The sequence below is a fragment of the Pelodiscus sinensis genome, chromosome 19 (assembly GCF_052426305.1).
Source record: "Pelodiscus sinensis isolate ZL-2025 chromosome 19, ASM5242630v1, whole genome shotgun sequence".
NCBI lineage: Eukaryota > Metazoa > Chordata > Testudines > Trionychidae > Pelodiscus > Pelodiscus sinensis.
In genome coordinates this window covers 31232624-31247740 of record NC_143070.1, presented here as the reverse complement: position 1 = coordinate 31247740, position 15117 = coordinate 31232624, and the positions used below count along the sequence as shown (strand labels likewise).

The following is a 15117-nucleotide window of genomic DNA, read 5'->3' as shown; positions in this document are numbered from 1 at the left end:
GGGAAGGGGCTGCCTGAGAAATGTGCTTGGCTCCTGGGAGTGTCTCCCAGTCAGAGCCTGCCTCTGGCACCCCAGCTTTGTGGGAGGCCAAGTAGGAAGGAGCCTCTGGAGGCTCATAGCCCCCTGGCCTGCTGTGTCTGTGGAAAGGGGGGAAGAGGACACATACCTCTCACTGGGGAACAGGGCGCATGGATCCCTCTCGTTCCTGCAGAAAATGAAACAGGCTGAGCATTTTGCAGAGAACGGACCAGTCCCTGGAGAGATGGAAATGGGGCCATTCCTTGTGGAGAAAGAAGTGGGTGTGTCGGGAGTGGGGTTCGAGTTCAAACCTCTCCACAGACCAGAACCCCACATTAGGGGCAAGAAAGAGCCTTGAGTCAGGCAGTGGAGAACACATGGCTCCTGTTACACTGAGATAGGATATTAGGAACTTTTTCTGCAGGCAGCCTGGCTAGCTCAGTTGGTAGAGCATGAGACTCTTAATTTCAGGGTCATGGGTTCAAGCCCTATGCTGGGTGGTGCCCTTCCTTAACTCACATTCTCAGCCTGTGAGCAATTGGCTCTCAGTTTTCACCAGGGTTTTAGAAAGAAAAAGTCTAGTCCTGGGGTCCAGCTTTAGTAGAACCAAAGAGAGAACCAACTGCAATTTCCATCTTCTGAGGAGAAGGGAAGAGGATTTTCTTCTCCTCAGTTCTAGCCACATCAGCCCAGGGGGGAGAAAAAATAACCCTCCGCCCACCGATTGTCCCCGGTTAGCTTCTGTAGCTTCACCTCCTTCCACAGCAGCTCCAGCTTTGAGCTACAAATCTCAAGGGGCTGGTGAGGAAATTAGGTGCTTCCCTGAGAACAAGAGGTGGAGTGTTCACAAGGAGCATCCCCCTCCCTTCCAGACCAGGGTGTTAGAAAGAGCTAGAAACAGAACAGTCAGCCAAGTTCCATCCCTTGAAATGTGTTTCTGTGGTGTAGTGGTTATCATGTTTGCCTAACACGCAAAAGGTCCCTGGTTCAAAACCAGGCAGAAACAGAGGGTCTTCTCTTATTGCGGTGCCCAGGTAACTGCAGCTGCTGCTGACCAGCCTGTTGATGAGCCCAACGCTCATGTGACAGAGGGGGGGTAACGTCAGCTGATAATGCCCCTGGGTGCCAACCTGGGGAAGCCAGATAAATTGGGCCAGGCAGTTGCTTGTGCCTTGGCCTCCCCTGCCCTGGGAGGCTGGTGCATTGGGCCAGCTCTGCCTGCTGCCTCCCTTGTGTGACTTGCCCAGTGTAACAGGCCAAATGTCGGAAAAGCCTCTTCCAAAAAAAAAAAAGCAGAAGAAAAAGCTGCACAAATTGGGTTTTGAAATTTGCATATCTTTTCCCAGAAGAGCAGTGTAGGGCAGACATAGCCTGAGTGTTGCTCAGCACTGGTAGGAGACAGGGAGGGATAAAACGATCTCATGGCACCTGAAGCCTTTCAGAACAACTCCCAGCCCCAGCCACAAGAACCAGCCCTTCCCTCCACCCTCACTGGGGTCTGCTGGGAACTGTCTGGACTCAAGCCCACCCCAGTTTCACCCTAAGGATTGCCTGGTCTGTAAAAGCTGTGCCCTGGAAATGAGAAAGCAGCTAAAGTGACACTCGTGGGACTTGAACCCACAAACTTTGAATGTCTAGCTGGGCTCACATGAATCACTGCAGCTTAAAATAGTGATAGAAAAGTAGCCATGTTAGTCTAGGGTAGCTGAAACAAAATACAGAAAAAAAACAGTTTCTTGCCATTTTAACTCAGAAAGGACATTATCTCAATGACTTAATTACCTGCCTCCTGCTTCAAAAGCCTTTTAAAACTGCACTTTAAAGGGAATCCTCTGAACTGTTATTCATGCTAAAATTCGACACTTTACGGCGGGGTCCTAACAAAGACTCTAGTTATCTTACCCATTACAAAGATAGCTTCCCCAATTATCACCTCTAATATCATTAGCTCACAGACATTTACCTTCCCCCCCGCATCCCCATTCTGTTCTGAAAATTGATTTGTCCTTTTCATATGTGTTCGGTTTTTTTAATTGTATACATTGATATATATGGTTGTGACAATTTTCTTCCACTATTTGATCTGAGGAAGTGGGTCTGGCCCACAAAAGCTCATCATCTAATAAACCATCTTGTTAGTCTTTAAAGTGCTACATAGTCCTGTATTTTGTTGCAGCTTAAAAGTCCAACATGCTTTCCATTGCACCACAGAGCCTGATATCTCCACTCTCTGGTTTGCAGCATGGCAATTGCTGGTAGCAAAGAAAGGGGAGCCATGTCTGTCTCTTTTGGGAGAGCAGGTAGAAAGAGGGAGGGGGCCACTGAGCCCCGGACAGTGAAAATAAGGGATAAAAGCTGAACTGTATTGGAGAATGTGGGCATCGATCCCACTGCTTCTGGCATGCTAAGCAAGCACTCTACCAACTGAGCTAATTCCCCTGCTGTATTAACAGAGGCCTTCTTGGAGGCTCTTCCCGTCTCCACAGCAACGTCTGTCATCTAGGTCAGTTAGTCTTGGGAAAGGAGAAGGCTCCGAAAAGGCCTCAAGGGCAATTCTCAAGGAGACTCCCTGCAGCAAAGCCATGGGGGGGGGCTCTGAGATGGCCCCTGCCCTGCAGCCTGTCCCACCTGGCCACTGTCATGGACTCTCTGTGAGGTCACCACCTCCCAACCTCCTTTAGCCAATAAGCTGAGGGGCTGCAAAAGGCCCTTGTGATGTCACTGCCACACCCACCCCTGCCCTCCAGGGCTAATGTCCTGCCCCAGGCAGCCCCTTTGCCTGGCTGATCTGCTCCCAGGGGTGAAAGTGACACATTTCTTACAGGGAGTCCTGGGGGATGAAGCAGCTGGAGGGAGCCAGGAGAGCAGAGGCCAGCCTGAGAGCTGAGAGTCAGAGGTGCCCATGCACTTTCACAACTCAGCTCCTATGGTGTAAGGGGCAGCACTCAGGACTCTGAATCCTGCAATCTGAGTTTAAATCTCAGTGGGACCTACTAAGACTCTGCTGGTTGTTACAAGGTGCTGGTGCTTCAGCTTCTGTGCACTAAGGTTCAACAAAGAGAGTTTTGTTTCTCTTGCTGGGTGTCTGAGGCCACTGGAGCTCCATCTCCAGACTGAGCAGGCCGGCGGGAAGGGCCTGATGCCATCACAGCTGCAGGGCAGGTCACCCACCTGACCCCTGAGCTCAGCCCCTGCTGGAGGCAGCCAGACAGTGTGAGTGGGTCAGAGGGGGGATTGGGGGAAGGGTCCTGAGTCCTGGCTCCCAGCCACGCACCTTGGCACAAAGACCAATGGCCCCTGCACAAAGTGCATTGTGGGGATAAGAGTTGGGGCAGCAGGAAAGGGGCCGGCCCCTCAGTACCAGGGCGCAGGCAGGAGAAGATGGGAGTGAATCCTGCTACCTCTGCCATGGCTTGGCCCAGGAGGGCTGGGGTCTAGCAGCTTTTCACCCCAGCTTTGTGGGAGGTCAAGTAGGAAGGGGCCACTGCAGGTGCACAACCCCCTGGCCTGCTGTGTCTGTGGAAAGGGGGAAGAGGACACATACCTCTCACTGGGGAACAGGGCACATGGATCCCACTCGTTCCTGCAGAAAATGAAACAGGCTGAGCATTTTGCAGAGAACAGGCCAGAGCCCTTCTCCTGTCCCTGGAGAGATGGAAATGGGGCCGTTCCTTGTGGGGAAAGAAGTGGGTGTGTCGGGAGTGGGGTTCGAGTTCAAACCTCTCCACAGACCAGAACCCCTCATTAGGGGCAAGAAAGAGCCTTGAGTCAGGCAGTGGAGAACACTTGGCTCCTGTTATGCTGTGATGGGATATTAGGAAACTTTTTGCACACAGCCTGGTTAGCTCAGTGGGTAAAACATGAGACTCTTAGTTTCAGGGTCATGGGTTCAAGCCCCATCCTGGGTGATGACTTTCTTTAACTCACATTCTCAGCCTGCAAGCAATTGGCTCTCAGTTTTCACCAGGGTTTTAGAAAGAAAAGTCTAGTCCTGGGGTCCAGCTTTAGTAGAACCAGAGAGAGAACCAACTGCAATTTCCATCTTCTGAGGAGAAGGGAAGAGGATTTTCTTTTCCTCAGTTCTAGCCACATCAGCCCAGGGAGGAGAAAAAATAACCCTCCGCCCGCTGATTGTCCCCGTCAGCTTCTGTAGCTTCACCTATTTTTTCCGGCTTGGGGAAAATCCGGAAAACGTCTAGACTGGCCCGATCCTCCGGAATAAAGCCCTTTTCCGGAGGATCTCTTATTCCTAGAGATCCTCCGGAAAAGGGCTTTATTCCGGAGGATCGGGCCAGTCTAGACGCTTTTTTCCGGCTTTTCTCCAAGCCGGAAAAAAAGCGGCGGACATGTTTATTTAAATCCGCGGGGGATATTTAAATCCCCCGCGGATTTCCCTATGCTGACTTACCTGATTTGCATCCCTTTTCTAGAATTTGGGGCCAGTCTAGACGTAGCCCTGGGGGCAGGGTTCTCCCTCAGGGATGCTTTACTCCACAGCAGCGCACAAGACACATGCTGTTGCTGGTGGCCCTGCAAGGCAAGATGAGCTTTGCCTGCCCCTCATACCCTAACTCACTACTTGGCCCCATTTCCTGCCTCCCTTCCTGGGCTGACCCAGTGGCTGACAGGGGCTGTGGCTGCTGATGGTGGGAAGATGGGTGGTGGGACCCTGACACCAAGAGGGCCCAGCCGCCTCTTTCCTGCTTGGGCCTGGCTCTCAGCACGGGGCAGGCAGAGGGCACCCTAAGATATGAAGCAGCAGAAGGGAAGCAAGGAACAGCGTGTCAGCTGCCAGCCAAGCCAGGTGAGTAACAAAGGCCGCGTGTGCCCTGACTTCTCTACCCTTCCACATCCTCACCCCTGCCCTGAGCCCCTCCCCCCCACTCTCACACACTCCCCAAATCCCTGCCCTGAGCCACCCACACTCCACATTTTAATTTCTTACAGGTACTGTCCTATCACAACCCCTCCCCTGACTTCCTGCCTTGATCCTCCCCCCCCCCCCAAAGGGTGGTGCCCAATAGAACAGCCCCTGTAAGAAATGTGTCACTTTCACCCCTGGGAGCAGCTCAGCCATGCAAAGGGGCTGCCTGGGGCAGGACATTAGCCCTGGAGGGCAGGGGTGGGTGTGGCAGTGACATCACAAGGGCCTTTTGCAGCCCCTCAGCTTATTGGCTAAAGGAGATTGGGAGGTGATGACCTCACAGAGAGTCCATGACAATGACCAGTTGGGACAGGCTGCTGGGCAGGGGCCATCAAAGGGACCACACCCTGCCGCTGCCCCCCCCGCCCATGGCTTTGCTGCAGGGAGTCTCCTTCCTGAGAGTTGCCCTTGTGGCCTTTTCGGAGCCTTCTCCTTTCCCAGGACTAACTGACCTAGAAGACAGACGTCCCTGTGGAGAAGGGAAGAGCCTCCAAGAAGGCCAAACTTAACACAGCAGGGGAATTAGCTCAAGTGGTAGAGCACTCGCTTTGCATGCAAGAGGCAGTGGGATCAATGCCCATATTCTCCAGTGTTCAGGGAGATGATCATCATCATCTTTTTACTGGCAGAGCCAGCCAGGGGCTAAGTGGCTGCCCTAGTCCCCCTCCCCCACTTCCTAGTTGCTCTCCCCAAAAGCCAGCCACACTGAGGCAGAGAGCTGCTGGACACCAGCCCTCCTGGGCCAGGCAGTGCCAGGAACACTGGAGGCAGGGGGCAGATGGGGCAGAATTAGCTCCATTGGTAAAGTGCTGCCTTTGTGCCCGAGAGGGAGCTTTCCCAATGTCCATTGGTATTTCCTGGGGCGCTGTGTAGGGGATTGGGCTTGGCCATCTTCTCCACAGGAAATGCCTCTTCTTTGGTAAGCAGCTCCCAGGAGTTCATGGAACTTCTTCTTCTCAGCTTGGGAAAGGGACAAGCAAGGGGCAACGGGACAGGGGTTTATGTGATGATGACAGGGGTGCAGAAATTATTTTTTCTCCTACTAAAGAACCAGGGTGAGAGAATGAAACTGATAAGTAACCAAGTTAAAAATAAACCAAAAGGAAGCATTTTTGCACCCAGTGGAACTCCTTGCCAGAGGATGTTGCAAAACTGAAATCTGCAAGAAGGCCCAAAACAAAATTGGATAATTTAATGCAGGAAAAGTCAATCAATGGCATTTAACCGGGATGGACAGGGCAGGTGTCCCTAGCTGGTGCATTCCAGAAGCTGGGAATGGGAGATGGGAAGGATCACTTAATAACTGTCTGCTGTCCTGAGACAGGATTCTGGGCTAGTTGGACAACTGGCATGGCCCAGTCTGACTGCTTTGATGTTCTGTTTGGCTGTTCTTGTCCCTCTGGACAAGGGAGAATGGTCCCCTGTGACGGACCGGGCCGTATCTGGGCACAGCTGAGGGCGTCTGCTCAGGGCGAATTGCTCAAATCTGGGGCTCCTTACAGCCCCCAGACTGGTGACCTCTCCAAATAGGCCACAAACCAGTCTGAGAGTGCTTCAGCTGCCTGCCTGAAGCCTCACGAGCAAAACCCCTCCGACACCTCAGCAATATCCATGCCCCAGATGGCCCCGGGCCTAATACACAGGTGGGGGGGTCCTAGCACCCAATCCCACCTACCCCGAACAAGTCCTGTCTGGTTCCAAGAAACCAGCCACAGATCCCTGGTCAATTTACCCTCTGGACAACTGCCTAACCTTTTATTTCACTATCACACGTTACAGCAGCTGTGACCCAAGAGGTGACTTCAGGCTCCTTCCCACCTCTCCCTCACTGCTAAGACAGCACCTGCCATTTTCAGAAGGGGCAGAGCTGGGTGACTCAAACTGCCCCTCCCCTCTGCTGTGTGGGCAGCCCTGCAGGAAGCTCTGTGGCACACACAGCACTAGCCCAGCACAGTCAGGTCTGCACAAGATCCATTGGTTTGCTTTGATTGTTGAAGGAGACAACACAGAACTGGCTCCAGCCCCCACTCAGTAACCTGGGGAAATGACCAACCAGGCCTGGGCCCCTCGGAGAGGCAACGATTCCCCACTGACCAGGGCAGAGCCTCCCTCTCACGCAGTCATGGAGCCTTCTCCCCCTGGTCCTGCCTCCCCCTTCACTCAGCTCTCACTGCTCGGTGCTGCCAGGGAGGGGCCTCACTGCTCGTCAGTGTTTCTGTTCCAGGAGCAGGTGAGTTTTGTCTTGTGCACCAATATTAAGTCTGTGGGCGCCTGTTCGGGGGTGAGCCCCAGCGGCCTCTGCCAGTTACTAACAAATATCTTAGCTACAAGTTATGGGAGAAAGACACTAACCCAAGGGATAATTAATACCTGGCTGCACCTAGTATCTGTCTCCCCCAGGGCCACTAAGGAACAGATGAGGGACAACGCATGAAGCAGATCTAAGAGACTAGCTAAGTTGAGTGTGAGAAGCTCAGGGAAAAAGACACAAAAGCTGGTGAGAGAACAACATGAAGACATCAGGATCAGGGTAGCACATATAAAACCAGGAATTCAAGAAAAGCCAGGATAGGATTATAAAGTAAAATCCCTGCTCCTTTCTACTTGAAAACTAATTTTAAACATTTTGACAGTAGCCAACCACTCAGCTTGTGCTCTCTTCTTCCAGCTTCCCAACAGGAAAAAAGGAACAATCATCAACAGCAGACAGCAATTACATTAAAACAACACTGTCTGCTTGCTTCATGCTCAGAAGAGAACACTATCGCTCATCCTCATGGCTAACAAGACCAACCACTTTCAGCTGTATTTCTCTAGTTACCAACTATAGAAATGATCTCTGAAAGCACAGTCTTAACAACAGCCTGCTCGCTACACACCCACATTCATGTGCATTCACTTTCTCCTCATGAGGAATGTTTTCACACAACATCTGTGTGAAACAGAAATAATCTCAGCAAAATGCTTGTCCCATTCAAACACACTCCACTAGGTTTAGAAATCTGTATATTAGAATATGCTCCCTGTCCCGGTTTACAGACACACGCCTCCTGATTAGCATGTGGAGCACCTGGCAGCCAATCAAAATCTCTTGCTGTTTCTTCCTGAAACTGCAGTTCCTGGGGCTCCTCTAAATCAGTGGTAACAAACTGCCAGTCCACAGACCAGCAAGGGGCCAAGAACCCCTGCCTGCCGGGCAGAGGTGGAAAATAACTAAGTAGAAATACTTGATCACACTGCTCAAGACCTTTTTTGGGTATTTGTACTTTACTCAAGTCATTTATTTTTGTCACACTTTGATTTTTATTCAAGTTATTTTATTTTTTTTAGACAATATTGTACTTTTTACTCCACTCCCATTTCCAGAGGTGCTGGGTTACTCATGACTCACTTCATTCTGATTTGCTAAAGCCCAGCTGCATGTGCAAGCACCAGTCATCCAAGAAACAGCCAATCCACAAGCACAAAGCCCTGCCAAGGAAGAAGCCTTTTAATAGCTGCTCCAACACCTTGTCATTCAAACCCAGTATCCCTGCAGGCTCTGCCAGCCTGAGACCTGAGCGAGCAGGGCGGCTGCCCAGGGCTCCATGCTGGCGGGGGAGAGGTGGGGGGTGCATATGAGTAGTCTCATGTGACCTTACCTAGGCCAGCAAGCTACATAGGAGGGAAACCCAGCAGCGGGTGTCAGGGGGGACAGAGGCACTTACTTGTGTCGGGTGAATCCTCTGCTCTTGTGGGAGCAGCAGCAGGGTGGGTGGGTGCCGGGGGCAGGGGCTCCCCATTCCCCCTGGGACAGAGGCCCCTGTGGAAGCCCTATAGGGGAAGGTGGGGCAGGCTGTGCTGGAAGAGGCTGGGGGTGGGTGACTGAGAGGGGTGGGGACTGAAGAAAAGGACCCAGAAACCTGATGCTGAAACTCCCCCTCAGTCTGGAGTTTCACACCCTGACGGATCAGAATAAAGTGCCTCAAAGGAGCTACAGCCCCACAGCCCAGCCTAGGGATGGCTCAGCCAGTGGGTTAGAAGCACCAGGACACAGAGAGACTCAGGAGCTGCTCAGAGACAACCAATGGTGAGAAGCAGAACAATTCCCCGAGCAGTTGATTGGTTCTGGCTCATTTGCTGGGACTTAAGGAGAACAACAAAGTCCTGAATCAAGTATCAGAGGGGTAGCCCTGTTAGTCTGAATCTGCAAAAGCAACAAAGAGTCCTGTGGCACCTTATAGACTAACTGAAGTGTAGGAGCATAAGCTTTCATGGGCAAAGACCCACTTTGTCAGATGCATCTGAAGAAGTGGGTCTTTGCCCACGAAAGCTTATGCTCCTACACTTCAGTTAGTCTATAAGGTGCCACAGGACTCCTCGTCGCTTTAACAAAGTTCTGAGTCTCCCCCCTGTGACTGGCCCCTGCTCAGCCAATCAGAACTGGGACTAGAACTGGAAGGCTGTGTCTACACTGGTCGGTTATTGCGCAAGACGGGCCACACTGCCCAATCGCTCTTGTGCAAGAAGTTTTATAGTAAAGTGTGGTAAGAAAGGGCTTCTTGCACAAGAGAGCATCCACACTGCCATGGATGCTCTTGCACAGAAGCACAGCTCACACACACCAGCATGGATGTGTTCTTGCACAAGAACCCACCAGTGCAGATATAGCCCAAGGGACCTTCAGAGACAAAGTCCAGTCCCCTGCCTCACAGCAGGATTAAACACCATCCTGATCAATGTCTCGCAAAAGAAGGGAAGTTACCAGGAGTGGGGTTTGAACTCATGCAGACAAACGTCTATTGGATCTTAAGTCCAACACCTTAACCACTCAGCCATCCTGGTGGTGTGGAGGAGAACAGACATGAGAAACTTTTCTCCCCAAACAGCCCAGGGACTCCCTCTCAGAGCATGTGCCCATCCCATCCCTGTACCATGGCTTCCCACCGCGAGGGCGACAGCTGCCCCCTCCTCACAGCAAAGAAGGAAGCAGGGAAAAGGGAAGAAAAATGAGACAAAACCCAACGTCCCCAGGGATTCCGAGGAACAAAGGCCTGGTGGGGAAAATATGCCCCCTCCCTTCACCCAATGTTTTCCCTGCCTTGCATTCGGCAAGCCCCCAGGGATCAGGCCAGTGTTTCCAGCCTTTGTGTTTATACCATGGACAGACAAACCATTCACAAACTTTTGCCAGACCAGTAACATTTTATTTACATATCACTGCGCATGCGCAGACTACACTGAGCGCCGCACCGGGCTAAAATCTACTCACCACGGGCGGGTAGATTGCCCTGATTGCCGAGCCCTGCATATCTGCATACGCATTATGCAAATAAGTGTAAATATCTGCAAACGCTGATCTGCTCACTCCCCCAACCTCGCACATGCTGGGAGCTGGGAGCAGTTTCCCTGGACCCAGGCTGGGATCAAAGCCACCTCTGCTGGGAGCAGCCCTGGGCCAGATCCGCCCCCTATAGCCCTGGGGGGCTGCTCTCTGGGGAAGGGGAGGGGGTATCTCTTACCTGCCCCCACAAGGGGCAGGGACTGAGCTGGGGGCACTGCCCTGGCAGAGGTTCCTACATCGCACCGGCCCTGCGGGATATTCCCCCTCCTGGAAGGTGGCACTGAGGGAGCTCTGAGGCTCCAGGGCAAAGGCCTCCAGCCCCCCAGTCCCTGGGATTAGGAGGCCCTGGAACCAGGCCCCCTGGAGTAGCACTGTGGCCAGGGGGCTCTGACACACAATGGGGCTGGCCCCAGAGCCGAGGGCCTAAGCTTGCCCAGGCTCATACCAAGGGGCTTTCTGTGGTGCCGGGCAGGGGAGGGAGGCCAGGCCCAGGCCAGTGGGAGAAGGGGCAGCGCCTGCCAGGGCAGCAAGGGGAGCTGCAGGGAGCGAGACGCGGAGTTTCTGCCGGGATCACTCAAGGGTCCTTCTGCGGGTGAAGCGCCTGTGACACCCCTGTGCTGCTGGGTTCCTCTGCCCCTCCCATTCGGGGGACTCTTGCCCTGGCACTCATGAGAGGGCCAACATAGGCAAAGCAGCCTGCCCCAGGCACCTTCCATAGCTCAGCTGGCAGAGCAGAGGCCTGTAGCGGGTGCTCAGCAAGTGTCCTTAGGTGGCTGATTCAACTCCAGCTGAAAGGAGAGATTCTTCTCCCTCCCCCTGGCTGCAGGCCTGGCCTTAGGACCAGGCGGCTGCCTTGGGTCTGTCCCTTTGGGGCCTGGTGCTACAATTGACAAAAAGGTTTTGGGTACCAGCTGCCAATCAAATGTCTTGGGCTGCGCAGGCCTTGAGTCATGGCAAGAGCTGGAGGGGAACGGGGAACGGCTGCACTTTGGAATGGGAAGGGGGTGTCTGGCACCATAAAGTAGAACAGTTTTAGGGCTGCTTCCAAGGAGGGCACCATGGCTTAGTTGGCTAAAGCACCTGCCTCGTAAGCAGGGGATCCTGGGTTCAACTCCCAGTGGTGCCTTGTTCCCAGGTCAATGGGTCTTTTCTTCCCACCATTCTTCAACATGTATCTGGAGTTGGTTTTACCTTCAGTTGAGCTTGGTGGTGCCCTCACAGTGGGAGTAGGATAGTAGCAAAGAGCAGGAGGTTCCTTAGGGGTTTGATTTAGTGAGGCTCATAGAGACTACAGCTACACTAGAAGTTTTCTCTGTAAAAAATATGTTAATGAGGGACTCAACTGCATGAGTCACAATCTCATTTGCATATTTTCTGCCAATGGGATTGCTGTGCAAAAACAAGCAGTGCGAACATTTTTTTGCACAAATTTCCCTTTTTCCACAAGATTCTTATGCTCCCAAAAAAGAGGTATCCTGATCTTGCAGAAAAAGGGGGTTTTGCGCAAACAGAAAACTTCCATGCTGCTTGTTTTTGCACGACAACCCCAGCGCAAAACCAGTTTGTCAGAAAATATGCAAATGAGATCATGACTCATGGAAATGAGACCCTCATTACCAGGGCTCTGCAAATAATGTAATCTACTCGCTCATGGATGTAAGTAATTACATCCCGGAAGAGCTGGAGCAGAGCGATCTGCACATGCGCAGAACGATCTGTGTGTGCGCAGAGCGCAGAACCATGCGAAAGCACATGGCTGGCGAGCAGAGCTCCCCGCTGCTTGGCAAGCCCTGCTCATTAGCACGTCTTTTGCTGAGAAAACTCACAGTGTAGACACAACCGGACACTCTTGTGCTGGTCATGCAATAGAAGCACATTATGTTCAAACAGCTGCCATGTGAATGTACCTGAAAGTCACAAAGATCAATGATCTGTGTGAAAGGCAGGTGGCCAGTAATTAGAGCCCCCGGTACGTTGTGTGCACAAAAGAAGGTAGGAATGTGCACTGGGCAGTCTGATAATTGTGTTTAGTGAAAAGTAATAGGTGTAACGGCGTTGCGCAAGAGGGTTTTTCTTGTGCAAGAAGGGGTAGTGTAGATGCTCCTTCTTGTGCAAGAGTCTCTTCTGAAAAAAGTGGTGGCTCATTAGCTATGCAAATGAGGCTCAGTAATATTCCAAACTTAGCTTCATTTGCATATTACTCACGGAAGAAGCTGTGAGTGTAGACATAGCCCAGGTGTCCCTTCTGATGGGACTGGCAGGTTCTTCTCCCTGGTCTCAGAGTTTGGGTACCTTGTTGCCTTAGGAAGGGGTGTGACCAAAACACAGGCCTCACTGGGAGCAGGATTTGAACCTGCACAGGGGAACCCTATTGGATTTCTAGTGCAACACCTTAACCACTCGGCCACCACAGCTCTGAGACTTAACAGCTCAGGGAAACTGGTAAATAATTCCAGTGTCCAGGCCTGACGTCACCTGACAGAATTCACACAGCAAACCATTTCAACCGTCATACAGAGGGGTCCTGGCCGCTCTGGTCTGAGGCTGCCTTGGAGGTGAGTTCTGCTCCCAGGGCTTCTCTCCTCCTTCTTGGTCTTCTCCCTTCCTTTCCCTTTCCCTCCTTCTTCCTCTTCTCTTTTCCCCTTTTCCTTCTTCTCCCTGGTCTCCTTTTTGGACCCCAGTTTATAGAGTGAAAATTGAGTCCTGCTTAAGCAATTATTTTAGTTTAATGTTACTAACCAAAGATAACATACTATTATGATTTACCTAACCAATCATACTGCACCACCTTTGTTGATTTCCCCCCAGCAACATTAATGATACAGCAGAGAGAAACAGTTACAATGCAGAAAGCGATCACACAGACAAACAATAGGAAAGTGAGGACAATAATCATAGAATGCCAATTGCACAAACACTGATAAGCAGTTTTTTGCCAGACAAAATGCTGTTAACTAAGTTTTCTCTACCCATCCTGAGATCTGTTTCTTACTTGGTGACAGTGGGTGTCCTTAGGATCCAAGCCCCTTCTCACAGCCTAGTGTGACCCTATTGAAATGCTATTTAGATGGAATGTGAGCCCAGGCTTTACAGTTAATTGCTGCCTCTCTGCAGAATGGTAAAGGTTAGATTTGCTGAATAGCGAGAGGCCTTCCAATGGATACATATCGTTACAAAGAACCTTTCCAAGCATGAGATACCAGAACCCACAAGCACAGTCAACACAACTGCAAAGGGACTCAAACCCTGTAGTCTTCTAACCCAACGTCAGATGCTTTATCTTTTAGGCCACACAGTCTAGGCCTGTTTACAAATGGACTTTTTGAAGTGTGTAAGAAGGGAGCAGTCTAGCTAGGCCCCCCTCCCTTTGTTCTGCCAAAGCTGGTGGGGTGGGGTGGGGTGGGGTGGGGCTGGTTATGGGGAGGCAGAGCCCTGTGCCTGTCTCAGGGCGTCCCAGGGAGGCTCCTTGCAGCCCAGGAGAAGAAGGGGGCTCTGGGTGGAAGGAAACAAGCAAAGCTGGTCCCAGTGGGCATGAGCTGAGGCTCCAGTTCAGCGTAATTGAGTCACTGCTGGCTCATGTAGGTCCCATGTTGTAAGAGGCAGCACTCAGACTCTGAATCCTGTGATCTGAGTTCAAATCTCTGTGGGACTTGTTGGGGCTGGGCTGGTTGCTGCAAAACCCTCCTGCTTTATGAGCTTTGGGCTCCTTATCTACAAGCTCCCCAGAGAGAGAGTTTTGTTTCCGATGCCCCCTGGAGCTCAGTCTGATGTTATGATCTGCCTGGCTGAGATGGGCTGGGCCCTAAAACTTAACCTGCCTGGAGCTTGCTGCTTACCCTTGTGGTCTCTTGTGTGGTCCCCAGGAGCTGCCAGGCTCTGACTCTTGCCCCCCTGGCGCTAGCAGGTGCCCCCTCTAAACAATCTTTTAAATTGGTCTTTCTGGTCCCTCTCAGGGTGTTTTTCTCCTCAGCAGCAGCGCACAAGAGAGAAGCTGTTGCCAGTGGCCCTGCAAGACAAGATGAGCTTTGCCTGCCCCCCTCAGCCTGACTCGCTACTTGGCCCCATTCCTGCCTCTCTTCCCAGTGGCCAAAAGGGGCTGAGGCTGCTGCTGACAGGGAAGAAGCTGGGAGGCAAGGTGCTGGCAGCAGGAGATTCCGGCTGCCTCTTTGTCCTGGGTCTGCCGGCCGCCAGCCACCTTGACCAAACCTCAAACCAGCTGGACTAGCCAGCCCACGTCACAGTGAGTCGCTAGTGGCCCTGTCAGAGAAGAGCCATTGGAAGCTTCAGAGACGTCCCTGCTGCTGCCTGAGGCGCCTTTCTTGAAAGGTCCACTGGTGAGTTGTACTTTTGTAGGCCAGCTAGCTCAGTTGGTTAGAGCGTGGTGCTAATAACGCCAAGGTCATGGGTTCAAACCCCATGCTGGCCACAGGGGTGTTTGGTTTGGTGACTTCCCTTCCTTTAGCTGCCTGCTAGGGACAAGGAAGCAGAAACAAGCAAAAGGCTGAGAGCTTTGCAGGAAGCAGGGCAGAGATCTGGTAGGGGGAGGCTCCACCCTGCACAGCCCCAGTGGCTAAAAGGGCCTTGGCCTGGCTTCCTGTCCCCAAAAGCAGGGGAACTGATGCCCAAATTCCTGCTGCTGCAGTGGCTACCTCAAGGCACCAGCTGGGGGGAAGGCTCTGGAGCCCAAGCCACACGGGGAGACTCAATATGACTGGGAGGCCTGGAGCGTGTGAGCCCTGCACAGAGGCTGCTGCTGGGGGCCTGCTTCAGTGGCCCAGCAGCTCAAGTTCCCCTGAACCAGCTTCTCCCCCTGGAGCCTCCCCCCCAGCGCTGCTGAGGCCCCTGACATGAA

The 15117-nt window shown here is 52.4% G+C and overlaps 5 non-coding genes across 5 annotated transcripts; 3 read left to right on the top strand and 2 right to left on the bottom strand.

Moving 5' to 3' along the window:
• The first annotated feature begins 951 nt into the window (after positions 1–951).
• TRNAV-AAC (transfer RNA valine (anticodon AAC)) lies at positions 952–1024 on the top strand. The gene has a single exon. It is a non-coding gene; the product is annotated as a tRNA-Val (tRNA).
• A 6557-nt stretch (positions 1025–7581) lies between these two features.
• LOC142820567 (small nucleolar RNA U3) lies at positions 7582–7797 on the bottom strand. Its single transcript, XR_012897794.2, has one exon. It is a non-coding gene; the product is annotated as a small nucleolar RNA U3 (small nucleolar RNA).
• Positions 7798–9683: 1886 nt separating this feature from the next.
• On the bottom strand, positions 9684–9766 carry TRNAL-UAA (transfer RNA leucine (anticodon UAA)). Its single transcript has one exon. It is a non-coding gene; the product is annotated as a tRNA-Leu (tRNA).
• Positions 9767–11317: 1551 nt separating this feature from the next.
• On the top strand, positions 11318–11391 carry TRNAT-UGU (transfer RNA threonine (anticodon UGU)). The gene has a single exon. It is a non-coding gene; the product is annotated as a tRNA-Thr (tRNA).
• Positions 11392–14617: 3226 nt separating this feature from the next.
• Positions 14618–14691, top strand: TRNAI-AAU (transfer RNA isoleucine (anticodon AAU)). Its single transcript has one exon. It is a non-coding gene; the product is annotated as a tRNA-Ile (tRNA).
• Positions 14692–15117: the final 426 nt, after the last annotated feature.